Source organism: Odocoileus virginianus, chromosome 11, assembly GCF_023699985.2.
Source record: "Odocoileus virginianus isolate 20LAN1187 ecotype Illinois chromosome 11, Ovbor_1.2, whole genome shotgun sequence".
Lineage (NCBI taxonomy): Eukaryota > Metazoa > Chordata > Mammalia > Artiodactyla > Cervidae > Odocoileus > Odocoileus virginianus.
This window is the reverse complement of record NC_069684.1, coordinates 70,303,640-70,315,668: the sequence shown is the minus strand read 5'-3', so window position 1 is coordinate 70,315,668 and position 12,029 is coordinate 70,303,640.

Below are 12,029 nucleotides of genomic sequence, written 5' to 3'. Positions count from 1 at the left end.
CTTTCAAAACTATGAATAATAAATATCTGCTGTTTATAAGCAACCACTCAACGATATTTTTTGATGGCATCCTGGAGGGACTATCACATCTCCTTAGAATTTCCAGTTTTGTTGAGATATAGTTGACATACAGCACTGTGTAAGTTAAAGGTGTACAGCACAATGATTTGACTTACATACATCATGAAATGATTATCACAGTAGGTTTAGTGAGCATCCATTATCTTGTATAAATACAAATTTAATTAAAAGAAAATTTTTTTCCTTGTGATGACAACTCCTAGGATTTACTCTCAACAGCTTTCACATAGAACATTCATCAATGTTAATCACATTTATTATGTTGTCATTACACCCCTAATGCTTATTATTTTATAGCTGAAAGTATGTACCTTTCGATTGCTTTTAAATAATTCCCTTTCCACAACCCTCCACCTTTGATAACCAAAAATTCGATCTCTGTTTTCCTATGAATTAGTTTCTGAAGTATAACTGAACTACAACACTGTGCTAGTTCCTGTCACACAATATAGTGATTTGATATTTCTTTTTTTTTCTCATTTTTCCCTCATGTTCTAGAAAATTTATTATTTTTTCGTGATTGAAGGATAATTGCTTTACAACGTCGTATTGCTTTCTGCCATACAACAACGTGAATCAGTCATCAGTTCAGTCGCTCAGTCATGTCCAAATATTTGCTACCCCATGGATTGCAGCACGCCAGGCCTCCCTGTCCATCACCAACTCCTGGAGCTTACTCAAACTCATGTCCATTCAGTCGGTGATGTCATCCAACCATCTCATCCTCTGTCGTCCCCTTCTCCTCCCACCTTCAATCTTTCCCAGCATCAGGGTCTTTTCCAATGAGTCAGTTCTTCACATCAGGTGGCCAAAGTATTGGAGTTTCAGCTTCAGCATCAGTCCTTCCAAAGAATATTCAGGACTGATTTCCTTTAGGATGGACTGGTTTGATCTTCTTGCTGTCCAAGGGGCTCTCAAGAATCTTCTCCAACACCACAGTTCAAAAGCATCAATTCTTCTGCACTCAGCTTTCTTTATAGTCCAACTCTCACATCTATACATGACTACCGGAAAAAACCATAGCTTTGACTAGATGGACTTTGTTGGCAAAGTAATGTCTCTGCTTTTTAATATGCTGTCTAGGTTGGTCATAGCTTTTCTTCCAAGGAGCAAGCATCTTTTAATTTCATGGCTGCAGTCACCATCTGCACTGATTTTGGAGCCAAAAAAATAAAGTCCATCACTGTTTCCATTGTTTCCCGATCTATTTGCCATGAAGTGATGGGACCAGATGCTATGATCTTAACTTTCTGAATGTTGAGTTTTAAGCCAGCCTTTTCACTCTCCTCTTTCATTTTCATCAAGAGGCTCTTTAGTTCTTCACTTTCTGCGATAAGGGTGGTGTCATCTGCATATCTGAGGTTATTGATGTTTCTCCCAGCAATCTTAATTCCAGCTTGTGCTTCATCCAGGCCAGCATTTTGCATGATGTACTGTGCATATAAATTAAATAAGCAGGGTGACAATATACAGCCTTGATGTACTCCTTTGCTGATTTGGAACTAGTCCGTTGTTCCAGGTCTGGTTGTAATTGTTGCGTCTTGATCTGCATACAGATTTCTCAGGAGGTAGGTAAGGTGGTCTGGTATTTCCATCTCTTGAAGAATTTTCCACAGTTTGTTGTGATCCACACAGTCAAAGGCTTTGGTGTAGTCAATAAAGCAGAAATAGATGTTTTTCTGGAACGCTCTTGCTTTTTCAATAATCCAATGGATGTTGGCAATTTGATCTCTGGCTCCTCTGTATTTTCTAAAACCAGCTTGAACATCTGAAATTTCACCATTCATGTACTGTTGAAGTCTGGCTTGGAGAATTTTGAGCATTACTTTGCTATCATGTTGAGACGAGTACAACTGTGTGGTAGTTTGAACATTCTTTGGCATTGCCTTTCTTTGGGATTGGAATGAAAACTAACCTTTTCCAGTCCTGTGGCCACTGCTGAATTTTCCAAATTTGCTGGCATATATGAGTGCTCTCAATATGCCAGCAAATTTGGAATCAGTTGTATATATATATATATATATATAGATAGATAGATAGATAGATATCCCCTCCCTCTTCAGCCTCTCTCCCACCCACACCATCTGCCTTTCTAGGTCGTCGCAGAGCACCAGGCTAGTAACCCTGTATTATATAACAGGTTCCCACGAGCTCTCCGTTTCACACATGGTAGTGTATATATATATCAATGCTACTTTCTCAATTCATCACACCCTCTCCTTCCCCTGCTGTGTCTATGAGTCCATTCTCTATGTCTGTGTCTCTATTCCTGCCCTGCAAATAGGTTCATCAGTATCATTTTTCTAGATTCCATATATGAGTTAATATACAATATTTGTCTTTCTCTTTCTGAGTTACTTCACTCTGTATAATAGGCTCTAGGTTCATCTACCTCAGTTCAATTGATTCACATTTGTTCTTTTTTATGTCCTAACAATATTCCATTGTGTATATGTACCACAGCTTCTTTATCCATTCATCTGTTGTCGGATATCTAGGTTGTTTCTGTGTGCTGTGTAAATAGTGCTGCAATGAACATTGGGGTACCTGTGTCTTCTGAATTATGCTTCATATGATAGTTTTATTCCTAGTATTTTAAGGAATCTCCATACTGTTCTCCATAGTGTCCGTATCAATCTACATTCCCATCGACAGTACAAAAGGTTTCACTTTTCTCCAGGTCCTCTCCAGCATTTACTGTTTGTAGATTTTTTGATGATAGCCATTCTGACCATGGCTATGGTCAAGATATGAGAAGATAACACATTGTAGTTTTGATTTGCATTTCTCTTACAATGAGTGATATTGAGCACCTTTTCATGTGTTTATTGGTCATCTGTGTGTTTTCCTTGAAGAAATATCTGTTTAGGTCTTCTGCTCATTTTTTGATGGGTTGTTTGTTTTTCTGACATTGAGCTACATAAACTGATTATGTATTTTGGAGATTAATCCTTTGTCAGTTGTTTCATTTGCAATTATTTTCTCCCAATCTCAGGGTTATCTGTCATCTTGTATACAGTTTCCTTTGCTATGCAAAGCTTTTAAGTTTAACTAGGTCCCATTGATTTATTTTTTGTTTCTATTTCCATTACTATAGCAGGTAGGTCAAAGAGAATCTGCTATAATTTATGTTGAGTGTCCTGCCTGTTTTCCTTTAAGAGTTTTATAGTTTCTGGCCTTACATTTAAGTCTTTAATCCATTTTGAGTCTATTTTTGTGAATGGTGTTAGGAAGTATTCTAAATTCATTGTTTTACATGTATTGTCCAGTTTTCCCAGCACCACTTATTGGGAAGAGGCTGTTTTTTCTCCATCGTATACTTTTGTTTCCTTCGTCAAAGATAAGTGCCCACAGGTGGGTGGATTTGTCTCCAGGCTCTCTATCTCGTTCCATTGGTCTATATTTCTGTTTTGTGCCTGTACCATACTGTCTTAACGACTGTAGCTTTCCAGTTTCGTCCAAAGTCAAGGAGGTTGATTCCTCCAGCTCCATTTTTCTATCTCAAGATTACTTTGGCTAGTCTTTTGTTTTCCATACAAATTGTAGAATTTTTTGTTCTAGTTCTGTGAAAAATGCCTTTGGTAATTTGATAGGGGTTGCATTGAATCTGTAGATTGCTTGGGTAGTATAGTCATTTTCACAATATTGATTCTTCTAATCCAAGAACATGGTGTATCTCTCCATCTGTTTGTGTCATCTTTGATTTCTTTGATCAGTGTCTTAGTTTTCTGTACACAGGTCTTTTGTCTTTTTAGACAGGTTTATTCCTAGGTAATTTTTTTGAATGGTAAATGTGATTGTTTCCTTAATTTCTTTTTTGACTTTTCATTGCTAGTGTATAGGAATGTAAGTGATTTCTGTGTGTTAAGTTTGTATCCTACAGCTTCACTAAATTCACCCATTAGGGCTAGTAATTTTCTGGTGGCATTTTAAGGGTTTTATGCATAGTATCATGTTTTTTGCATACAGTAAGAGTTTTACTTTTTCTTTTCTAATCTTGATTCCTTTTATTTCTCTTCCTTCTCTGACTTCCAAAACTATATCATAATAGTTGTGGGAATGGGCACCCCTGTCTTGTTCCTGATCTTAGAGAAAATGCTTTCAATTTTTCACCACTGAGAATAATGTATGCTTTGAGTTTGTCATATATTGCCTTTATTATGTTGAGGTAAATTCCTTCTCTGCCCATTTGCCGGAGAGTTTTTATTTATCATAAATGGGTATTGGGTTTTGTTGAATGCTTTCTCTGCATATATTGAGATTATCATATGTTGTTTCTTTCAATTTGTTAATATGGTGTATCAAATTTATTGATTTGCTTATATTGAAAAATCTTTGAATCCCTGGGATAAACTCTACTTAATCATAGTGTGTGATACTTTTAATGTGTTGTTGGATTCTCTTTGCTAGAATTTTGTTGAGGATTTTTGAGTCAAGTTCATCAGTGATATTGGACTACAATTTTATTTTCTTGTAATATCTTTGTCTGATTTGGGTATCAGGGTGATGGTGGTCTCATAGAATGAATTTGGGAGCATTTCTTCCTCTGCATTTGAAAGAGTTTGAGCAGGATAGGTATTAGCTCTTCTCTAAATGTTTTATAGAATTGACCAATGAAGCCATCTGGCAATGAATTCTTGTTTGTTGGAAGATTTTAGATCGTAGCTTCAATTTCAGTTCTTGTGATTGGTCTGTTCTTATTTTCAATTTCTTAATGATTCAGTCTTGGAAGATGGTACTTCTCTAAGAATTTGTCCATTTCTTCTGGGTTGTCCATTTTATTGGCATATAGTTCCTCATGGGGGTCTCTTATGACCCTTCATATTTCTGCATTGTCTATTGCAACTTTTTTCTCATTTCTAGTTTTACTGATTTAAGTATTCTCCCTTTTTTCACTGATAAGTCTGGCCAATGGTTTGTCAATTATACATATCTTCTCAAAGAACCAGCTTGTAGTTTTATTGGTCTTTGCTTTTGCTTTCTTCATTTCTTTTTCATTTAGTTTCTGCTCTCATCTTTATCATTTATTTCCTTCTACTAACTTTTGGATTTGTTTGTTGTTGGTCTTTTTCTAGTTGCTCTAGATGTAAGGTTAGGTTGTTTATTTGATGTTTTTCTCATTTCTTGACATTGGCCTGTATTGCTATAAAATTCTCTTTTAACCCCGCTTTTGGTGTCCCCAGAGCTTTTGGGTTGTCGTGTTTTCATTGTCATTTGTTTCTGGGTATTTTTTTTAAATTTCCTCTTTGACTTCCTCAGTGACTTCTTGGTTATTTAGAAGCATATTGTTTAACCTCCATGTGTTTTGTCTTTTTTTACATTTTTTTCCTGTAATTAATATCTAACCTCAAAATATTGTAGTCAGAAAAAAACTGCTTGATACAATTTCAATTTTTTTTTCAATTTACCAAGGCTTGATTTGTGACCCAAGTTGGGATCTATCCTGGAGAACATTCTATGTGTACTTGAGAAAAAAGTGTATTCTGCTGCATTTGTGTGGAATGTCCTGTAGATATCAATCAGGCTGAACTAATGTATTTAAGTTTTGTGTTTCCTTATTTTCTGTCTGAACGAACTGTCCGTTGGTGTGAGTGGGATGTTAAAGCCTCCCACTATTATTGTGTTACTGTCAATTTCCCCTTCTATAGCTGTTAGCATTGCCTTATATATTGAGGTGCTCCTATATTGGGTGCATATATATTTATAATTATTATATGTTCTTTTTGGATTGACCCCTTGATCATTTTGTACTGTCTTTCCTTGTCTCTTGTAACAGTCTTTATTTTAAAGTTTATTTTATCTGATATAAATATCGCTTCTTCAGATTTCTTTTGATTTACATTTGCATGGAGTATCTTTTTCTAGCCCCTCACTTTCTAGTCTGTATGTGTCCCTAGATCTGAAGTGGGTCTCTTGTAGACAGCATATATAAGGGTCTTGTTTTTGTATTCATTTAGCCAGTCTGTGTCTTTTGGCTTGAGCATTTAATCCATTTACATTTAAGGTAATTATTGATATGTATGATCCTATTACCATTTACTTTATTATTTTGAGTTTGTTTTTGTAGGCCTCTCTTCATCTTGTATTTCCTATCTGAAGAAGTTCCTTCAGCATTTGTTGTGAAGACAGTTTGGTGGTACTGAATTCTCTTAACTTTTGCTTACCTGTAAAGCTTTTAATTTCTGTGAATCTGAATGCAATTCTTGCTGGGTAGAGTAATCTTGGTTGTGGGTTCTTTTCCTTTTATCATTTTAAATATATCCTGCCATTCCCTTCAGGCCTGCAGAGTTTCTGCTGAAAGATCACCTGTCAACCTTATGGGGATGCCATTGCATATTTGTTGCTTTTCCCTTTCTACTTCTAATACTTTTTCTTTGTGTTTAATTTCTGTTAATTTCTTTGATATGTGTCTTGGCATGTTTCTCTTTGAGTTTATCCTGTATGGGACTCCCTGAGCTTCCTGGATTTGGTTGACTATTTCCTTTCCCAGGTTAGGAAAGTTTTCAACTATAACCTCCTCAAATATTTTCTCATACCCTTTCTTTTTCTCTTCTTCTTCTGGGACCCTTATAATGCAAATGTTGGTCTGCCTAATGTTTCCCCAGTGGTCTCTGTTACTATCCTCATTTCTTTTCATTCTTTTTTCTTTATTCTACTCTGCTTCAGTTATTTCCACTATTCTATCTTGCAGTTCATTTATCTGTTCTTTGACCTCAGTTATTCTGCTATTGGTTGTCTCTAGTGTATTTTCTTCTCAGTTATTGTGTTGCTCATCACTGATTGTTCTTTATTTCATCTAGGTCCTTGTTAAACATTTCTTGCATCTTCTCAATCTGCCTCCATTCTGCTTATTTGTGCTTCCATTCAATTTCTGAAATTTTGGATCATCTTTACTACCATTACTCTGAATTCCTTTTTAGGTAGAGTACCTATTCCTCTTCATTTACTGTTCAGTTCAGTTCAGTTCAGTCGCTCAGTCATGTCTGACTCTTTGCGACCCCATGAACCGCAGCATGCCAGATTTCCCTGTCCATCACCCAGATTTCACCCAAACCCATGTCCATCAAGTCGGTGATGCCATCCAACCATCTCATCCTCTGTCGTCCCCTTCTCCTCCTGCCCTCAATCTTTCCCAGCATCAAGGTCTTTTCAAATGACTCAGTTCTTCACATCGGGTGGCCAAAGTATTGGAGTTTCAGCTTCTTGTCTGTTTTTACTTTGGTCCTTTCATCTGCTGCATGTCTTCTCATTTTGTTTCATTTGCTGTGTTTGGGATCTCCTTTTTGCAGGCTGCAGGGTCATAGGTCCTCTTACTTGTAGAGTCTGTTCCCAGTGGATGGTGTTGGACTAGTGCTTTGTGAAGATTTCCTGGTGCGGGGACTGATGCCTGTGTTCTGGTGGGTGAAGGTGGATCTTGTTCCTCTAATGGGCATTGCCATGTCCAGTGGTGTGTTTTAGGGTATTTGTGAGCTTATTATGGCTTTAGGCAGCCTGTCTGCCATTGGGTTGATCCAGGACCTAATGTTGAAATGGAGGCCTTTATGAGAATCCTCACTGACTAATATTCAATCAGGTCAGGAGTTCTCTGGTGTTCAACACCTGGGGCTCAGGTCACCTACCTTGGAGGTTCAGGCCCAACCCCTAGCTGGAGCACCAAGACTCCACAAGCTGCACAGACAGAAGAGAAACAAAAAGATAAAACAATCAATCAAACAAAGAAAAGACAGACAAAACCCCAAGTCAACTCCACACATCAGCAAATAATTGGATTAAAGATTTACTGAGCAAGGCCTTATGTACCAGAGCAAGACCCAGTTTTTCCCACCACCAGTCCCTCACATCAAGCTTACACAAGTTTCTTAGCCTCCTCCATCTGAGGACAGACAGAAGAAGCAAGAAGAACATCATTACAGAAAATTAAGCAGTATGAAAAAGCAGAAAGTTATGTCCCCAATTAAGGGACAAAATAAAATAAGATAACAGAAAAAAACACAAAAAGACATTCACACACTCAAACTCACTAAAAGAAAAGAAGAGAAAAAGAAGAAACCAAAAGAAGAGAGTGATCAAACCAATAAATGAAAACCAACAGTAAAAACTAGCAAAAACACAAAAGCAAGATTAAATCAAATGCAGAAAGCAAACTAAAATAAAAGCAAAGAAAACATAAAACAACCACATCAATACAATCAAAAGAAAAAAAAAAAGTAAAAACAAAAGCAAGATGAAGACAGAAGGAGAAAATACAAAACATCAAAGAGGTAAAGATAGATCAAGGCAAAATATAGTTAAAAAGAAGATCAAAACCAAGGGGGGAAAGCAATATAATGAAAACATACCGTGGAAATCAGAAAAAAATAAAATAAATGTACTTAAAAGCATAAAAATAAAATTAAATGAATAATAAAAAAGAACAAGAAGAGAACAAAACAGAAAAGAGTAGTAACAGACCTACAACTCCTGCCTTTCCACTTCTCAGAAAGGTCTCTGGATGTGCACTGGGCACTTACGGGGCCAGATCAGATTCTGGTCTGGCCTCACTGCAGCTTGTACTGTCTTCCAAGTCCACAGCTGCCCCCAGTATCCACAGCCTCAAATGTGGGAACGCATGGTTTATCAGATGTTCCAGATGCAGGGCTTCCCACACCAGCTGTGGAGACTGAGCTCACTGCTCCTGCATGCTTCTCCTTTGGTCACACAGCCGGTGCTCGGCTTTGGCTCTGGCCCACCTCTGTTCGCGGGCTGCCCTCCAGCATCTGTCTCTCCACCCAGACGAGAGGGGCAGCGGCCGCTGGTTAGGGCTCCCGTGCTCACACGGGCTGGGGAGAGGGACACGCAGCAGACACGTTTGGGATGTGCAGGGAATGCCTTCATCAGAAGAGGCCGCCGAGAAACTGCTACAGCCTGGGGCAGGGCCTGCGCTTTCCCAGGGGAATCGACCCCAGGGCACAGATCCCGCGGTGACGCCGGCAGCACAGGCTCCCGGGAAGGTGTGGGCAGTGACCTGTGCCCGCTCACAGCCTAGGGGAAGTGGGGCAGCTGTCGTGTCCACCTCCTGGGTCAGAGCTGCAGCTCAGCCCTCCTCTGGTGCCTGTGAAGGCAGGCCCTGCCGGCTGTGAGTGCACAGAATCACAGCGTCCCTGGCCGCCGGCCTGTCTCTCTGGCGAGTCCAGGCTGTTCCCTGGACTCCTGCAACTGTGTTGTACTTGCGCCCTCAGACTGTCTTCACGGCAGTCCTCTCCCTGGGGTCTGGCCTCTGAACCCGAGTCTCAGCACCAGCCCCCACCCGCCTCAGCGGGCAGGTAGACAAGCATCTCAGGCTGGGGGTGCTGTCAGCACTGATCTCTGCAAAATTCCCTGCACTTTGCCTGCTGCACACCAGCTGCCGCTCTCTCTCCTGAGGTTCTGAAGCTTCCCCCAGCCCCACTAGTGAGGGGGTTTCTGAGTGTGTGGAAACTTTTCCTCCTTCACAGCTCCCTCCCAGAGGCACAGGTCCCATCCCGATTCCCTTGTCTCTCTATTTTCTTTTTCGTTCCTTCTTTCTCCCAACCTGGTTGTGTGGAGATTAGCTTGCCTTTTTTGGAAATCTGAAGTCTTCTGCCAGCAGTCAGTAGGTGTTCTGTAGAAGTTGTTCCACATGCAGGTGTACTTTTTTAAAATGATTTATCTGTTTATAAATAGATAAATTTATCGAGTGCACTGGGTCTTCATTGCTGTGCATGGGCTTTCTCTAGCTGTGGCCATTCTTCATTGTAGTGTGCAGGCTTCTCTGTGCCGGCTTCTCTTGTTGCAGAGCACGGACTCATGGGCTTCAGTAGTTGCGGCTGGTGGGAGTGCTGACTCAGTAGTTGTACCTGGGCTTAGTTGGGCCATGCACGCAGACATAAATTTGATGTATTTCTGGGGAGGAAGGCGATCTCTAAGTCTTACTCTTCTGCCATCTTGAGAAATGGTATATTTCTATACTTTCAAAATGATCACCCAATAAGTCTCGTCGCCCTCTGTCACCATAAAAAGATAATAAATAATTACTGACCATATTCCCCACACTGTATATTTCATACCTACAACTCATTTATTTTGCAACAGGAAGTTTGTACCTCTTAATCTTCCTCATGTGTTTCTCCCTCCCCTCACCTTTTCCCCTCTGGCTACCATGTGTTTGTTCTGTGTGTCTATTACTCTGTTTAAGTTTTGTTACGTTTGTTCATTTGTTTTTTATATTCCACATATAAGTGAAATCATACAGTAGTTGTCTTTCTTTATTTGACTTATTTCACTTAACCTAATACCTTCTAGGTCCATTCATATTGTTGCAAATGGCGAAATTTCATTCTTGTTATGGCTGAATATATATTCTCACACACACACACACACACACACACACACATTTATACCTTGCTTATCTGTTCGTCTATTGATTGGCGTTCAGGTTGCCTCCACATCTTGGCTACTGCAAATAATGCTGCTGTGAACATAGGGGTATATATATCTTTCTCAATTAGTGTTTTCATTTCCTTGGATAAATACTAAGGAGTAGAATTGCTGGATCCCATGGTATCTCTACTTTTTATTTTTTGAGGAATCTCTGTACTGTTTTCTATAGCAGCTGTACCAGTTTATATTCCCACCAACAGTGCACGAGGGTGGACTCCATTTTTTTTCACATTCTCCTCAACATGTATTTGTTGTCTTTTTGATAACAACTATTCTGACAGCTGTAAGTTGACATCTCATTGTGGTTTGGATCTGTATTTGCCTTGAAGATTGGTGATGTTGAGCATGTTTTCATATGTTCATTGACCAACTGCATGTATTTTTCAGAAAAACATCTATTCATATCCTCTGTCATTTTCAATCATTTTTTGTTGAGTTGTATGGGTTCTTTGTATATTTTGGATATAAACCTCTTACTGGATATATCATTTGCAAATAACTTCTCCTATTCAGTAGATAGTCTCTTCATTTTGTTAATAGTTTCCTTTATGATACAAAGTTTTTAGTTTGATGTAGTCTCATATGTTTATTTTTTCTTTTGTTTCCCTTGTATTTAAAAAAGGTATTTAAAAAACATTGTTATTAAGACCAATGCCATAATGTGTACTGCCTGTTTTTTCCTAAAAGTTTTATGGTTTCAGGTTCTGCGTTTAATCCACTTCGAATTTACTTTTGTGCATGGTGTGAGAAAGAAATCCAGTTTGATTCTTGTGCATGTAGCTGTCCAGTTTTCCCAAGACTATTTATTGGAGAGGCTGTCCTTTCCCCCGTTTGTATTCATAACTTCTTTGTCATAAGTTAATTGCTCTTATTATTGTGGGTTCATTTCTGGGCTCTCTATTCTGTTTCATTGATCTATGTGTCTGTTTTTGTGCCAATACCACACGGTTTTGATTGCTGTAAATTTGGATTATAGTTTGAAACCAGAGATTGTGATACTTCCAGTTTTCTTCTTTCTCAAGATTGTTTGGACTATTCAGGGTCTTTTGTGTTTTCATAAATTTTAGAATTATTTGTTATAGTTCTATGAAAAATGCCATTTATATTTTGATAGAGATGGTATTGAATATGTAGGTTGCATTGTCATTTTAACAAGGTTATTTCTTTCAATCAATGAGCACAGTATACTTTTCTGTTTGTGTCACCTTCAATTTCTTTCATTAGTGTCCTAAAGCTTTCCAATTAGACCTTTTAACTTTCTTAGTTATATTTATTTCTAAATATTATTTTTTTGATACAACTGTAAATGGGATGATTTTCCTAATTTTACTTTCTGATAGTTTGTTGTAATTGTATAGAAATGCAACCAAATTCCGCATACTAATTTTGTATCCTTCAGCTTTATTAAATTCATTGATGAGCTCTTATAGTTTTTCGGTGGAATCTTTAAAATTTTGCATGTATAGTATTATGTCATCTGTAAACAGTGACAATTTTACTTATTCTTTTTA